Here is a 14,656-nt window from a genome sequence, read left to right as displayed (position 1 = left end):
GCTGCTTCCTCATTTTAAACTTCATTTGTCCAGCTTTCCTCTAAATGGCCTAAGAGTGTGCCCAGGTATCTCCAATCCTTTCCCTCTAGGATGCCGTCGGCCCTTTGCTCTACATCAAGCACGTCTCAACGTTGTCCCATCCACCAACCGGCTGACGTGAAGAGACGGCCAACAGAAAGGTCCTGGACAGGGAGGCAGCCTGCCTCCCCCTTTTCCGACTCACTGATGGCGAGAAGCGTACGAGAATATTTCACAGCGGCAGCACCTCCGTCCTGCGTCATAACATCAAACCTGAAGGCAGCTAAGGACCGCGAAATCCAGACAAAGTCTGCACCAGTTTTCATTCCTGGTGCAATGCCAGGTGATCTATGGCTTTCCTCTGCTAGAAGGGACCCCCCTGGGCTTATCCCAGGCTTTACAGACCTCAGACCCTCATTTTTGCCTCCACCGCCTCCCCACATGTAGCCTTTTCACGGATCCATCACCCTTCTCTGGGGAGGTCTTCTTCTAAGGTTACTCCTGAGGCTACCCTCTTTGAGCTTCCTCCTCTTACAAAATCCCTTTCCTCTGATAAAGGATGCCGGCTTCCAGGACCACTGTTTTATACCTCTCCGTCACTCACTGCCGCTACCTTCACCCGTACGCTGGCGACCCTGCGAACCACCGCTGGAAACAAAAATCAGAGCAGCCATAATCCTCAGCTGCCGTAACCGGCGCAGGTCCCCGTCCCCCCAGCTGGCTCCTGGCTGTCCCACCTGATCCCAGCAGCATCCCACAAGCGGCTCTCTCGGGAGGCCTATCCCAGTTTTTTGTTTTATTGGGGGGGGGGGGGGGGGGGGGGTTCTCCCAACCCGATCGTTGCCCCATGGCCCTGGCACATCAGACACAGAATGGTGGAAGAGTCCTTATCGTGACACAAGGCGCTCTCTCTCTCTCTCACCGCAGCAGAGGGGGGTGAGGGAGCAGAAAGAAAACCTCTGGCATCCGGTGCCACAAATCTGATTAAAGATTAAGCCGGACCCCTTTTCTTCACACTCCCAGGCAAATTCTTCCCATCTGATCTATGGCTGGGGGGGGGGGGGCAGCCGCCAGGCCTCGGGCCGACAGCAATCCCATTTATTACAGATCCTTTCTGCAGTGCCTAAGAGAGGACGGGGTTTAGAAAAGGCAGTCAGCAAGAGGTCAACTCATTCAGCTGGAAGTGTTATTACAAAGCAGAATTTATTGTCACCGGGTCACATTAGCAGTGGCACCGGGGGCACGAGGCTGCTCCCCCAGTGAATAAGCAGATAAATTACAGACATCTGGAGAGCAGGATGAAGGGAGAAGATTATTAATGCTGAGACGTGGCGGGCAAGGTCTGAGCCACCAATCTATCAGCGCCACCAGTTACCGCCAGTAAATTAGGACAGATAAGGGCTGAAGGCAACATTTATCCTGACGCTGGCACAAGGCCTTTAAGGTGCTCCCCCCCACTCAGGCGGCGAGAGGGATGTATGGACGCGCAACACCAGACAGCGGATCTTTGATAAAACAGCAGGTCGCCACGTCGCCACGTCTCAGGCCCAGCCGCACACCCCAGAGCTGGCCAACTGTGTCCTCCCCAACTCTGGCGTGGGACGTGGGAAGATGTCCACAATGATGTGCTCCCGGGCCAGCGCAGCATGAAGAGAGCGGCTTCCTGCCCGTCCATGACGCGGGCCTGGTTACGTGCCACAGGCAGCGGGCAAACCCCTGCAGTCATGGACAGATAACATTTACAAAGTCTTACGCAGCAAATTACTGACGGGCCAGGACTGCTCTGCTCTGCTCTTGCTCACATCTTGCCACTGCAATTTATAACCTTGCATTCAGTAAAAGGATGCACGAGAAGACCTGGAGAAAAGGAAGAGGAGGAGATTTGCTGGTCGTGTACTCGGATTCTGCAGTCCGTTTTGTAAGATGGTTTTTTTTTTTTAATTGCTTGCTGGTATTTGTTCCAGTTTTATGGATGGTTTTATCTTTTGGTGAACCATCTCGATCAGTGAGAGAATGCAGGAAATAAATCTTGTAAGTAAATAAATAATCTAGTACTGGACAGCAGGGAGCAGTCTGGGGCAATGACATTAAAAAAGTGCCGAGACCTGGGAGCACAGGGGCAGGGAAGCCGAGCAGAAGGACCACCAGAGCTGCCAACCTTTAGGTCGACCCCGTCGCCTGACAACGGCCTGCTGGCAGCCGAGGCCCTCTGCACAGATAACCGGGCCTCTGGATTTGATTTGGGCACCTAAAGAGACTGGTTAGATGCTGTGCGTGGTGGCTCTTCGTGCCACGGGATCCATGTAGCCATGACCAGCGAGACAAGCACACGTAGAAAGTCGTGTATCCATGCTCACCGCTCCTCCTCATCTACTGCTTACAAGGGAGTAGGTTGCCCTTCCAGTCCCGGTCCCCGAATTCCCACTCCTCCCCCTGACTGTGCCCACTGCCCGGCAGCGGCTGGCACAAAGCCTCCTAAAACCACAACAGCGGGGGGGTGGAGAGGCAGTGAGAGAGCGCTGCAGGGGGGTTCCAGGAGCCACCCTGGTACTGTGGACCCCCAGCCCGGGCCCGTCGCTGCAGTAACTACGGGGCGGGCTATGAGCGAGCTCCCCAAGGTGCCGTAACCAAATCAGAAGCTGGTTCTGACTGAGCAGGAAGCCCAAAAAAAGAATGGGAGGGAGCTGCTGGGTCAGAGGTAACAGAGGCGCCTCTCATCCCAAGAGAGCTCCCCCTCCAGCAGGGCATTTCATCGCGGCGCTGCCGGGACCCGTCAGGACCCGGGGAGATGAAGTGGCTCGACCGGGAAATGCACGGCAACATTCAAGAGCAACCCCCGGTCACAAAGCAGCAGCCAAGTCCCATCGCGCTGAACCCCTCTTCAATCCATCATACGTGGGCAAATGATTCAGAGTACAACGTTTGGAAGGGGGGTGGGGGGTGGAAAAGGGGAACTCAAGAAGGAGAAAATGTAAAAATAAATAAATAGTCAAGATGTCAGCCAGGTGTGAGGGCGTCTCCTTCCTCTAGGACCCCTCCGCTCTGCAGAGTCTTTCCGGCACAGCCCTAACCTAAGGCCCTTATCTGGCACCGCAGCCCTTCATCCAAATTCACAGCCCAAAGCCCTTCAGATACTAGATCTGAGGAAAGGCGAGTTCCCCCTCCCCCGCAGGGGAAGAGAAACAGACTCAGCCCCAGTCTGCCTCTACCTATTATTCCTGAGTCTGCTTCCTGGCTAATCATTTACTTCCCACAGGTGGCCTTGCCTGCCCTTAAGAGCGCAGCAGCCACTTCGGCTGCCCATTTGCACCAATTAAAAAGCGCTGACCCAGGTCCCACCGGCCTGGCTGCCTGCACGGGATCCTCCCCCTCCCCCCTCCCAGTGGCTGGACGGGGTTAGGGTGGCTCAATAAGGTCAAGACGGAGGCTCATAAACACAGAGGGTACATTCATAATGACTGGGCCGCGACCTCTGACCCGCCGCAGCCATGGAAACACGGACGCCACAGTGCGCACGGATTGAGATTTCCAGGATCCTGCAGAGGACAGGCTCCCTTTTCTCTCTCTCTCTCTCTCTCTCTCCTTTTTTTTTTGTTTAATTTTTTGCTGGAAGCAGAGATAACGAGGCAGGATAAATGCTGGCTCAGTTTTAAGACGTCTCTGTTCCTGCTGTGACAGGTGCCAGCCAGTCAGGTTAACACAAACCCCTTTTGCCACCGATGAAAGGGAGAACAGGCAGCCCTGACCAGAAAAAATGACACTCCCCCCCCCCCCCCCAAAAAAAACAAACCCAAAAACTAAGGATGGGATAGCGGGGTAGGTCTATAGCTGCTCCCAGCCACTAAACAGGCCTGGCTTAGGGCCAGGGCTGTGGATCTCCCAGGACTCGCAGCCAGGGCAAGGCAAGGCAGGTAGCGTCTCCGCTCGCACCCTGCACAGAACGCGCCACCGGTCGATAGGAGCCAACGAAACGGGGGACGTATTAAAGCCATGGCGCCGAGCCATGGTGCCACCACATCTCGAGTGTCGCCCCACGTCAGGGACAGGCACAGCGGAAGGAGGAAAGGTGCCGGCGAAGGGCGACAACAATGATAAAGGGGACGGAGAAAGGCTAAGGCAGGTTTGGGGGTTTTATAAGATCACAGGTAGTGCACAGCAGGTAAACAGGAAATGGTTCATGTACCTTGTCAAGCATTAGGGCCAGAGGGCAGTCAAAAAAAAAAAGGCTAAGTCTTAGCTTTAGAAAGTGTTTTTGTTTAGCCGACACACAAACTATGGAATCTGCTGCCAGAGAGCATGGCCAAGGCTGGCAATACAGCCGAGCTTAGAAAAGGCTTGGAGAGGTCCATTAACCATCGTGCAAACACTTACACGGTCCCCACTGTGAGAGCTATTAGCAAGATCAGGCGCACACACTACAAACTGGGTGTGGACGACCTTCAGTTCCTTCCCATTTTGGATTGGCCCGCTACTAGGGACCTGATGAGTCCCTGACTTGATCACAGTCGCCTTGGGTTTAATTTGGATCAGACCGATGCTGATTTTGCAAGGACACGCCCTCACGTTTCCGGTTGGAGAAGCTGAATATTCCCGCCTCACACTTTAGCAACAATCCCAGACTCTGGCCTCTCCATGAAAGCTCATGTAAAAGCTGTAGCTAACTCTCTTTTTTTTTGTTTAAGCTGTGTTTGTTAGGTAGACTTTAAATGCTGCTGCTGTCTGCTGAGCATTCTCGCTCCAAGTCTGACAGGTATGGACTGCCTCACTCCTTTATGGATAGGCCTGCCAGGTAATATTCTAAAAGCCACCCCAAATGTGTGCACAACTAGGCCGCTGGAGCTTTTGGCAGGGACTGATTATCACCAGTACCACATGCCTTGCGTTGGGTTGCCTGTAGAATATTGCATTAAGTGCATTTAAAAACTGTGAAAAAAAAAAAAACACAATTGCTCCATGGGCCAATGCCCATAGTCTGATACGCGCTCTACCATCATCCAACGCTGGCCTTTTGGGTATCCCCTTCCTTCCGGGTTACTCATTTACATGAAGCCCATTGATCCAGCCCGATTAGGATGCAAACCTGTGCTACCACCTCATTAAGGCTTTTCTCCCATTTTATATCTATGGGAAAAACCCTTCGTGAATCAGGTTCTTAGAAAGGTGTGAACAACTTATTTATTTGGTCAGGCTTTTGGTGGGGGATTGAGTTTTCAATTATTCTCAGACTTTTCACGATCCGGTAAGATCAATAATACTGTATTAATCTTGATTTGGCACTGCTCAGTAATAGGATACTGGCATTGCTCAGTTGGTTTTTATGTTTAGTGCTTTGTGCATTTAATGTTTGTGCTTTATGTCCATAGGTGTGTGTGTGTGTGTGTGTGTGTTCTATTGTAATAACGCCTGCAATGTTTGGACTTTAAATCTTTAAACATCAAACAAAATGATTTAGCCAAATAGCTTGGGCGTCTCCACCTCCCTCTTCCAGGCGTGAGAAGCACAGAAGGGGGGCGTCCCTATTCTGCACCTTCAACATGAGCCAGACTGGCCACCGGAGACAGGATGCTAGGACTCGATGCACCACGGGCCTGACCCGGTGCAGGCGCAGCACAGGTGAGCAATGCCACGGTTACCCCAGGATGCACTTAGGACCCTGGTACTCCATCTACAGAGCTGTCTGGACACTGAGACCCTTAGTCATAAAAATACCCACCACGATAAATGTGTACAGAACAAGGGTGCATACAGCTTTGTGATTACAGGTCAGAGCTCTGTACATAAAAACCTACATGTCTGAATACAGCCTGTCAATCTGTCTGTCTGTCTGCTGAAGGAGAGAAATTCTTCTCCAAGTAATCCCAACCACAGGTCCAAATTGGCAGCGACACCACACCAGCACTTTTTTTTTTAAAAAAAAATAAAAGGTTCCGCTGTTAATGGAGCACGATCAGTGCCCACAGCGCCAAGCATGACTACAGAAATACACAGGAAGGAGAAATAAAGGTGCTCGCATCTCACGCCAGCAGCGAGAAAAGGCCCCAGGCCCTGCTTCCCTAAGCCCTATCCAACACGTCCCCTTTTACCCCTTACCCAAACACGTCTGCCATACGACGCCGGACGACAATATTTAATAAAAAGTCACCAGGTCCGTATCTGCTTAGGCCTATGCTGATTCTGCTAACTGCATTCTACAAGACTGACGGATACTCTAATCCTACTCAGTCCCTGGGCAACTATTGGGTATTATGGCACTATATGTGAAGGGGGGGGGGGGGGCGGGAGAGGAGACATGGGGTATGGTGTGAGAGTCATCAATTGTAAGTGTGGTTAAGGAGAGCAGGCCATGGTATAGGATCCCACCTACAAGAGTCTCTGCTGCACTACCAAGGACTGTGACCTTTCTATGTGTATTTCACATTTGGGATTGTGCAACTAGGACAGTTGGAGAGGGCACATCATTGGACTTTTAGCCACTTTTTGTATGTCTAAGGATGGGAAGGGGAGGGTGTGGGGGGGGGGGGGAACAGGAATTCATTTAGTCTTTCTGCAATGGCCTTATCTTCCCTAAGAGCCCCTTTAACCCCTTGGTCATCTAACAGTCCAACCGACTCCCTCACAGGTTTCCTGCTTCGGATATATTTTAAAAAGTTTTTATTATGAGTTTTTGCCTCTACAGCCAACTTCTTCAAATTCTCTCTTAGCCTGCCTTATCAATGTTTTACAGTTAGCTTGACAATGCTTACACTTTTCAAAGTTAAACTGATTAAAAAATAGGAAACAGAGAGTAGGATTAAATGGTCAATTTTCTCAGTGTAAAGGTTAAACAGTGGAGTGCCTCAGGGATCTGTACTGGGACCGGTGCTTTTCAATATATTTGTAAATGATCTGGAAAGGAATACAAGTGAGGTTATCAAATTTGCAGATGATACAAAATTATTCAGACTAGTTAAATCACAAGTGGATTGTGATAAATTGCAGGAAGACCTTTTGAGACTAGAAAATTGGGCATCCAAATGGCAGATAAAATTTAATATGGATAAGTGCAAGGTGATGCACATAGGGAAAAATAACCCATGCTAAAGTTACATGATGTTAGGTTCCATAGTAGGAACTACCACCCAGGAAAAAGATCTAGGCATCATAGTGGATAATACATTGAACTCGTCGGCTCAGTGTGCTGCAGCAGTCAAAAAAGCAAACAATATTAGGAATTATTAGGAAGGGAATGGTTAATAAAACAGAAAAATCTAATAATGACTATCGCTCCATGGTGAGACCGCACCTTGAATACTGTGTACAATTCTGGTCGCCGCATCTCAAAAAAAGATATAATTGCGATGGAGAAGGTACAGAGAAGGGCGACAAAATGATAAGGGGAATGGAACAGCTCCCCTATGAGGAAAGGCTGAAGAGGTTAGGGCTGTTCAGCTTGGAGAAGAGATGGCTGAGGGGGGATATGATAGAGGTGTTTAAAATCATGAGAGGTCTAGAACGGGTAGATGTGAATCAGCTATTTACACTTTCGGATAAAAGGACTAGGGGGGCACGCCATGAAGTTAGCATGTAAACCCGGCGAGCTCCAGAGAGTGTGTGATCACCTGTCGGTGAGGAGTGCAGCGGAAGGTTCCTTTGCCGTGGTAGGGACAGGCCTGTTGAGGGCCTCACCGGTCAACCTACAGGAAAGATTGAGATGCTGGAGGAACTCTCTCAGGGTAAACTATACAGTCCATTGAGAGAAATCGAAACTCCATCCCTGGTAAGACCTATGAATATTACTTTGGAAAATACTTGGGGCGCGATTAGGATGTTTCCATGTCTCAGCAATTGAATCCTATAATTCAAAAGAGTTAACTTGGTAGAGAGTACAGCTTTTAAACTGGAACAGTTTATAAAGAAGCTTCAAGAAGATATGGGTAAAGTCCAACAAGAGCTTCACAATTTAATTTACAAGAACATTGGGTTAAAGAAAATTCCTTGTTACAACTAAAAATTGAGAACTTAGAAAATATAAGTCGCTGCAGAAATTTGCGATTCGTAAATTTTCCCAAACTCCCTCAGGTGGGAGCCAAAGATATGTTCAAAAAATATATAGTTGAACATTTTAAGGTTCCTGAAGAAGCGGTTCCTCCTACTTCCGAGATTTATTATCTTCCGCTATATAAGAAGCAAGAACAAGCTGAACAAGGAATGGATATCCTGACTCCTAATTTGGATATCACCACCATGTTAGAAACATCAGATTCAGATCTAGCTCAACCGGCTGCTATGGTGGTTACTTTCATTTCTGAAGCAGACTGGGACTGGGTTCTTCGACTTTTCTTCAAACAAACATCGCTTAAATCCTTTTCTTCAGATGAAAGTCAGAATCTACTCCGATGACTCTCGTCAAACTCAGAAGAAAAGACGACAGTTTCTTTTATGCGTTTGAGAGTTTTGCAGACAGGAGGAACATCTGTATTAAAATTTCCTTGCAAATGCATAGTTAGTTATAAAGATTTAAGATACATATTTTTTGTTCCTTCTCAATCATCATTTCGATCTGACAAACCACTATCTGTAATAACAGGCCCTGAGATTGTCCCTTCTGACTCTCCCATTGTAGGTTGAGGTCTGTCTTCAAATTTAAAATCCGTGGTCGCTTAGCCATAATAATGCCTTTATTTTCTTAATACTATTGGGAAATAGTTTCCTTTTGCTATCAGGTGGATCCAAATTGTGGACTTTATGGAGCTTGTGAATAATATGTTAAAAGGATATTGTGTTACTATTCTTTACTTGTAACTAGCTCTATTTCTTTTCAAGATTTTATGTCTTGTGAACATTATTTGAAAGAATTAATAAACAGAATTTAAAATATATATATATATACCCATGGGCACCCAGAGACTTTCAGATGACAAAATGGGTGAGGACCGGCAGAACGGAGGAGATTACAGCAAGACACAGAGCAGAAAACATCATAGGACTCCGATAGTGCAACAAGACGAGAGGTCCATTTCCCTACCGCTCCAGAACCTGACGAGCCAGTCATTGCCTACTGGACACTTCCTTCCAGGCCTTCCCCTACCCCCAGGGATCTCACACTACCTTGTCAGCCTTACCAAAGGCTAAAATAGTGAACGCGTTCTCAGCTGCCTCTCACCCTTCCTTCCAAGGAACCCAACAGGGCAACAGCATCAGAAGCGGACCCTGCCCTCCAGCTGGCACCACCGCAAAACAGCTCGGACTCAGGAGGTTAAGATCAGTGCGTTCCCTGCTTGAGCCGTTGAGCAAGCAGAAACCATGACATCCAGTAACTGAATATGGTGTACCTGTGTTTCCCCCCACAACCCAGTACAGTCTCTATGTTGCAAATCCCACACCGTTCATCCTTTTATTCATTTAGATTCAGATTACGGTTTTCGACACTTCAAAGCGGAATCATGAAAGTTATCCTAGATAAGGTTACACCCCTCCCCCCACCCCGATGGGCTGATCCCAGTTCTGGTTTTCCCCCAGTTCACTCTGGACCTGTAGTCCCCGTTTCTTTGGGAAAGGCAGGAGTTCCTGCCCACAGATGAACTGGAGAAAAAACAGAAAAGGATCTGCCTGTCGAGGAGTGACTCTAGTCCCAGGAAAAGAAAAAGAAAAAGAAAAAAAAACAAAAAACGTCTCTTATGCTGGCCCAAAACAAACTTACCCTTCAAAGGAAACGCTCAACTCTACGCGGCCTTTAGATCTCCAGGATTTGACCAGTTAATTCTACACATCTTTCATTATAAAAATATATTTTATATATATATATATAAAAGCATGTGTGTATATTGGGAACATAAGTAGAGAAGTATCGGGGGCAGCTAATGTTAATGAAGCTTCTGGCTAGTCCCGCCGCCGACTGACAGGTCAAGGGTAGAGGGAGGCAGCCCAGCCCCCGGCTGCACCTGCCTCCGTAGATGCCAGGAAGCTGAAGTGTCAGGCATGTAATGAGACTGGTGCGCTCCCAGACCTCCTCTCCTCCGTATCTCACACAAATCTCCTAATTAAGGGAAATTTGGCAGAGTTGTGAGATTTTAATTAAGAGCAGGAGAGTGTAAGTAGGGATGAAAGTGCTTTGTGGCCCCAGCCAGGAAGAGGTAATTGCTGCAGGTCAGAAGCAGAGCTTCTGGTGCGTGCGTGGCGCAGCTCTGGCTTACCTCTCACAGCAGGCACAGAAGGAGGGCATGGGAGGACAGGTACCTGTGACCTGGATTGGCCCCTGTTGGAAACAGGATACTGGGCTTGATGGACCCTCGGTCCGACCCCGTATGGCGAGTCTCCGTCCTTGTAGGTGAAAAGCAAGGGGAAAGGAACGGGAAACCCGGACAGTTCTTCACAGGGCTCCAACTGGACGCTGATAAAAAGCAGAAACTCTCTTTTCTCCTCCTTCGCCCAATGTCCTCTCCCCACCCACCCACCCCGCAATAAAATGGGAGAAGAGCTGAGAAAAACCAGAGGGCAGGCTGCCCTGCCTCACCCCTCCCCTGTGAGTCACCCTGACTTAAAGCTCACACGGCATAGGTAGAGCATGTCGGTCTTTTCAGCCCGGCAGAGGACTCGCTTCCGGCAGCGCTCCACCCTAGTGGCTAGAAAACTGCCAAGCCACGAGACCCAGGTTCCAATCCCACCACCATCGTCCTGTAAAGATTCCCAACAAATCACGTCAACTCCCCCGAGATCTCTCTTCCTACAGCGACATCTATACAGACATTACTGGGTAAAAAAATGCACATCATTACTGAGACAAGAAATGGCAGCGTCACCAGCTAACAGCTACAGGCTGCAAGTGCCTTTAGGACTGGCAGATTCACATCTGCAGTGTTTGCAATCCTTACCTCATACCCAGGTAACAGAGCAACCTGGGAATGACAACAGAAAAAGACCAGACAGTCTGCCCAGCAAGTCTCTTATGGTGGTAACTGGCACTCCATGCAGTTACCCCCAACCTTATGTTAAGGGTAGTAATATTGACAATCAAACCCATAACAAAATTACCTCTAGCAACATTTTTACAGGGCGAGCAGCCTTCTTGATAATCCAGACAGTGCTGCTGCTTGAACATACTTTGTTTTGAACCAGGCTACAGAAGCAGGCCCGCACTTTTTCCCTAATGTTTACATACCAGTACCCGGGACCATAAACCTTAGGCCCAGCGTTGGCTGTCATCTGAATCCAATTCTCCATTTCTCTCCCCACCATCAAAGCAGTGAGCAATGTTACAGTTGTGTCAAAATCATGAAAGCTAATTGGTTAAAGATTGTAATCCCCATGCCTTCGGTTAGGGGTAGTAGCTACCACTCCATGCACCCTTTTCTAATTTCCAACTCTAGCCTAGAGGGACCCACAGTGTTTATCCCATGCCTTTGTGAATTTGTTTACTATTTTCTTCTTCACCACCTCTTCCGGAATGACATTCCAGGCATCCACCATCCTCTCTTTGAAGATATATTTCCTGATGTTGGTTCTGAGTAGTTGCCCTTGAAGTTTAATTTCGTGACCTCTACTGTTTCCTTTCCAGTGGAAAAGGTTTGAAGTTCGTGCATCATTAAACCCTTTCAGGTATCTGAAGCTCTGTATCATGTCTCCCCTGCACCTCCTCTCCTCCAGGGGGTACATATTCACATCCTTCAGCCTCTCCTCATAAGTCTTCCAATACAGACCCCACACCATTTCAGTCCTCCTTCTCTGGACCTCCTCTATCCTGTTTGAGATACAGGCTCCAGAACTGAACACAGTACTCCAGGTGAGGCCTCACCAAGGACCTGTACAAGGCTATTATCACAGTTTCTTACTGGTTATTCCTCTCTCTATACAGCCCAGGATCCTTCTGGCTTTAGTTATCGCCTTGTCACATTGTTTCATCGCCTTCAGATCCTCAGACACTGTCACCCCAAGGTCCCTCTCCCAGTCCATGCACATTAGTCTTTCACCCCCATCACATTACAGCTCTTTTGGATTGCCGCACCCCAGTTGCAAGACTCTGCACTTCTTGGCACTGAATCCCAGCTGCCAAATCTTCACCCTCTCTTCAAGCTTTCTTATATCACTTTTCATTCTCTCCTTCACGTGTGTCCACTCTGTTGCAGATCTTAATATCATCTGTAAACAAACTTTACCTTCTATCTCTTCCGCAATGTTGCTGACAAAGATACTGAGCAGAACCGGTCCAAATATTGATCCCTATGGCACTCCACTTAACATTGCCTTCAAAATATTTTTCATTTCCCATTACACGCTGTCTCCTGTCAGTCAACCAATTTGTAATCCATGCACCACCTTGGCTCAAAGTCCCACACTTCTCATTTTAATCAGAATCCTCCTATGCGGCTCCGTATCAAAAGCTTTGCTGAAATCCAAGTAAATCACATCGAGAGCTCTTCCTTGATCCAATTCCCTAGTCACCCAATCAAAAAAATCAGATTTGTCTGACAGGACCTCCCCCTGGTGAATCCATGCTGCCTCTGGTCCAGCAATTCTTCTGACTGTAGATAGTTCACTATCCTTTCCTTCAGCTGCTTCTCCATTAATTTTCCCACCACCGAGGTGAGGCTAACCGGCCTGTAGTTTCCAGCCTCCTCTCTGCTCCCACTCTTGTGAAGTGGGACCACCACCGCTCTTCTCCAATCCCTCGGCACCACTCCCGTTTTCAGGAATCTATTGAACAGACCATGCAGCGGACCCGCCAGCTCATCTCTGAGCTCCCTCTATCCTTGGATGGACCTCATCAGGCCGCATGGCTTTGTCCACTTTCCAGGGATCTATTGAACAGGCCATGCAGCGGAGCCGCCAGCTCATCTCTGAGCTCTCTCAGTATCCTGGGATGAACCTCATCAGGCCCCATGGCTTTGTCCACTTTCCAGGGATCTATTGAACAGGTCACACAGCGGAGCCGCCAGCACATCTCTGAGCTCCCTCAGTATCCTGGGATGAACCTCATCAGGCCCCATGGCTTTGTCCACTTTCCAGGGATCTATTGAACAGGTCACACAGCAGAGCCGCCAGCTCATCTCTGAGCTCCCTCAGTATCCTGGGATGAACCTCATCAGGCCCCATGGCTTTGTCCACTTTCCAGGGATCTATTGAACAGGTCACACAGTGGACCCGCCAGCTCATCTCTGAGCTCCCTCAGTATCCTGGGATGAACCTCATCAGGCCCCATGGCTTTGTCCACTTTCCAGGGATCTATTGAACAGGCCATGCAGCGGACCCACCGGCACATCTCTGAGCTCCCTCAGTATCCTGGGATGAACCTCATCAGGCCCCATGGCTTTGTCCACTTTCCAGAGATCTATTGAACAGGTCACACAGCGGAGCCGCCAGCACATCTCTGAGCTCCCTCAGTATCCTGGGATGAACCTCATCAGGCCCCATGGCTTTGTCCACTTTCCAGGGATCTATTGAACAGGTCACACAGTGGACCCGCCAGCTCATCTCTGAGCTCCCTCAGTATCCTGGGATGAACCTCATCAGGCCCCATGGCTTTGTCCACTTTCCAGGGATCTATTGAACAGGCCATTCAGCGGACCCGCCGGCACATCTCTGAGCTCCCTCAGTATCCTGGGATGAACCTCATCAGGACCCATGGCTTTGTCCACTTTCCAGGGATCTATTGAACAGGTCGCACAGCGGACCTGCCAGCTCATCTCTGAGCTTCCTCAGTATCCTGGGATGGACCTCATCAAGCCCCATGGCTTTGTCCACTTTCCAGGGATCTATTGAACAGGCCATGCAGCGGACCCGCCAGCTCATCTCTGAGCTCCCTCAGTATCCTGGGATGAACCTCATCAGGCCCCATGGCTTTGTCCACTTTCCAGGGATCTATTGAACAGGCCATGCAGCGGACCCGCCAGCACATCTCTGAGCTTCCTCAGTATCCTGGGATGGACCTCATCAGGCCCCATGGCTTTGTCCACTTTCAGGTTTCCTAGCTCTTCCCATTCATTCTCTTCTGTAAACGGAGTTATCTAACCCACCTTTCACCTACAAATCTTCTCAACCAACAACGGTCCTTCTCCAGGGAACACCATTTCTTTGTCTCTCTCCATACACTGCTCCCCGTCTCCTTTCAATTTCACTATAGCACTTCAGGCCTCCCTTCTCTATCTGGAAAATGTTTTGTCTCCTTGCTTTACCTTTCTTCCACTTTACTTTTCTGATTTCTTTCTTCATCTCCCTCAGTTTCACCAGGTATTCTTCCCCGTGTTCCTCTTTTTGGGATCCTTTATACTTTTTGCCTTTATTTTCTCAGCCACCTCCTTAGAACCAGATTGGTTTCTTTTTCCTCTTATTTACTTTCCTAACATATAGATTTGTTGCCTTTGTAATTGCTCCTTTTAACTTGGCCCACCCTTGTTCCACCTCGCCCGTTTTCTCCCAGCTTTCCAGTTCTTCCTCCAGGTACTTCCCCCATTTTGACAAAGTCTGTGTTTTTGAAATTCAACACTCGGGTCTTCGTGAGACTTCTCTGCATCTTACTTGCATTATCAAACCATACCGTCCGATGATCACTGGTGCTCAGGTGGGCACCTCTCCCAACATTATCCCCATTAGTGATCACGAGGTTGAGTACCACGCCCTCCCTCGTGGGCACCATTATCGCTGTTTGGGCAGAGCCCCTTGAAGG

At 48.9% G+C, this 14,656-nt stretch overlaps 1 protein-coding gene and 1 long non-coding RNA gene across 8 annotated transcripts in view; one reads left to right on the top strand and one right to left on the bottom strand.

Annotated features, from left to right (window-relative positions):
* The window catches only part of GSE1 (Gse1 coiled-coil protein), a 378,777-nt gene that overhangs the window by 178,147 nt on the left and 185,974 nt on the right, over positions 1-14,656 (bottom strand). The window lies entirely within an intron of this gene.
* The window catches only part of LOC115094947, an 18,189-nt gene continuing 4,861 nt past the window's right edge, over positions 1,329-14,656 (top strand). Inside the window, exons 1-2 of the long non-coding RNA XR_003857642.1 lie at positions 1,329-1,936; positions 5,507-5,631. This is a non-coding gene — a long non-coding RNA (uncharacterized LOC115094947). The remainder of the gene's footprint in view (positions 1,937-5,506; positions 5,632-14,656) is intronic.

The sequence above is a fragment of the Rhinatrema bivittatum genome, chromosome 7, assembly GCF_901001135.1.
Source record: "Rhinatrema bivittatum chromosome 7, aRhiBiv1.1, whole genome shotgun sequence".
Taxonomy (NCBI): Eukaryota; Metazoa; Chordata; class Amphibia; order Gymnophiona; family Rhinatrematidae; genus Rhinatrema; species Rhinatrema bivittatum.
The sequence above is the reverse complement of the archived record's forward strand: the minus strand, read 5'-3'. Positions and strand labels throughout refer to the sequence as shown.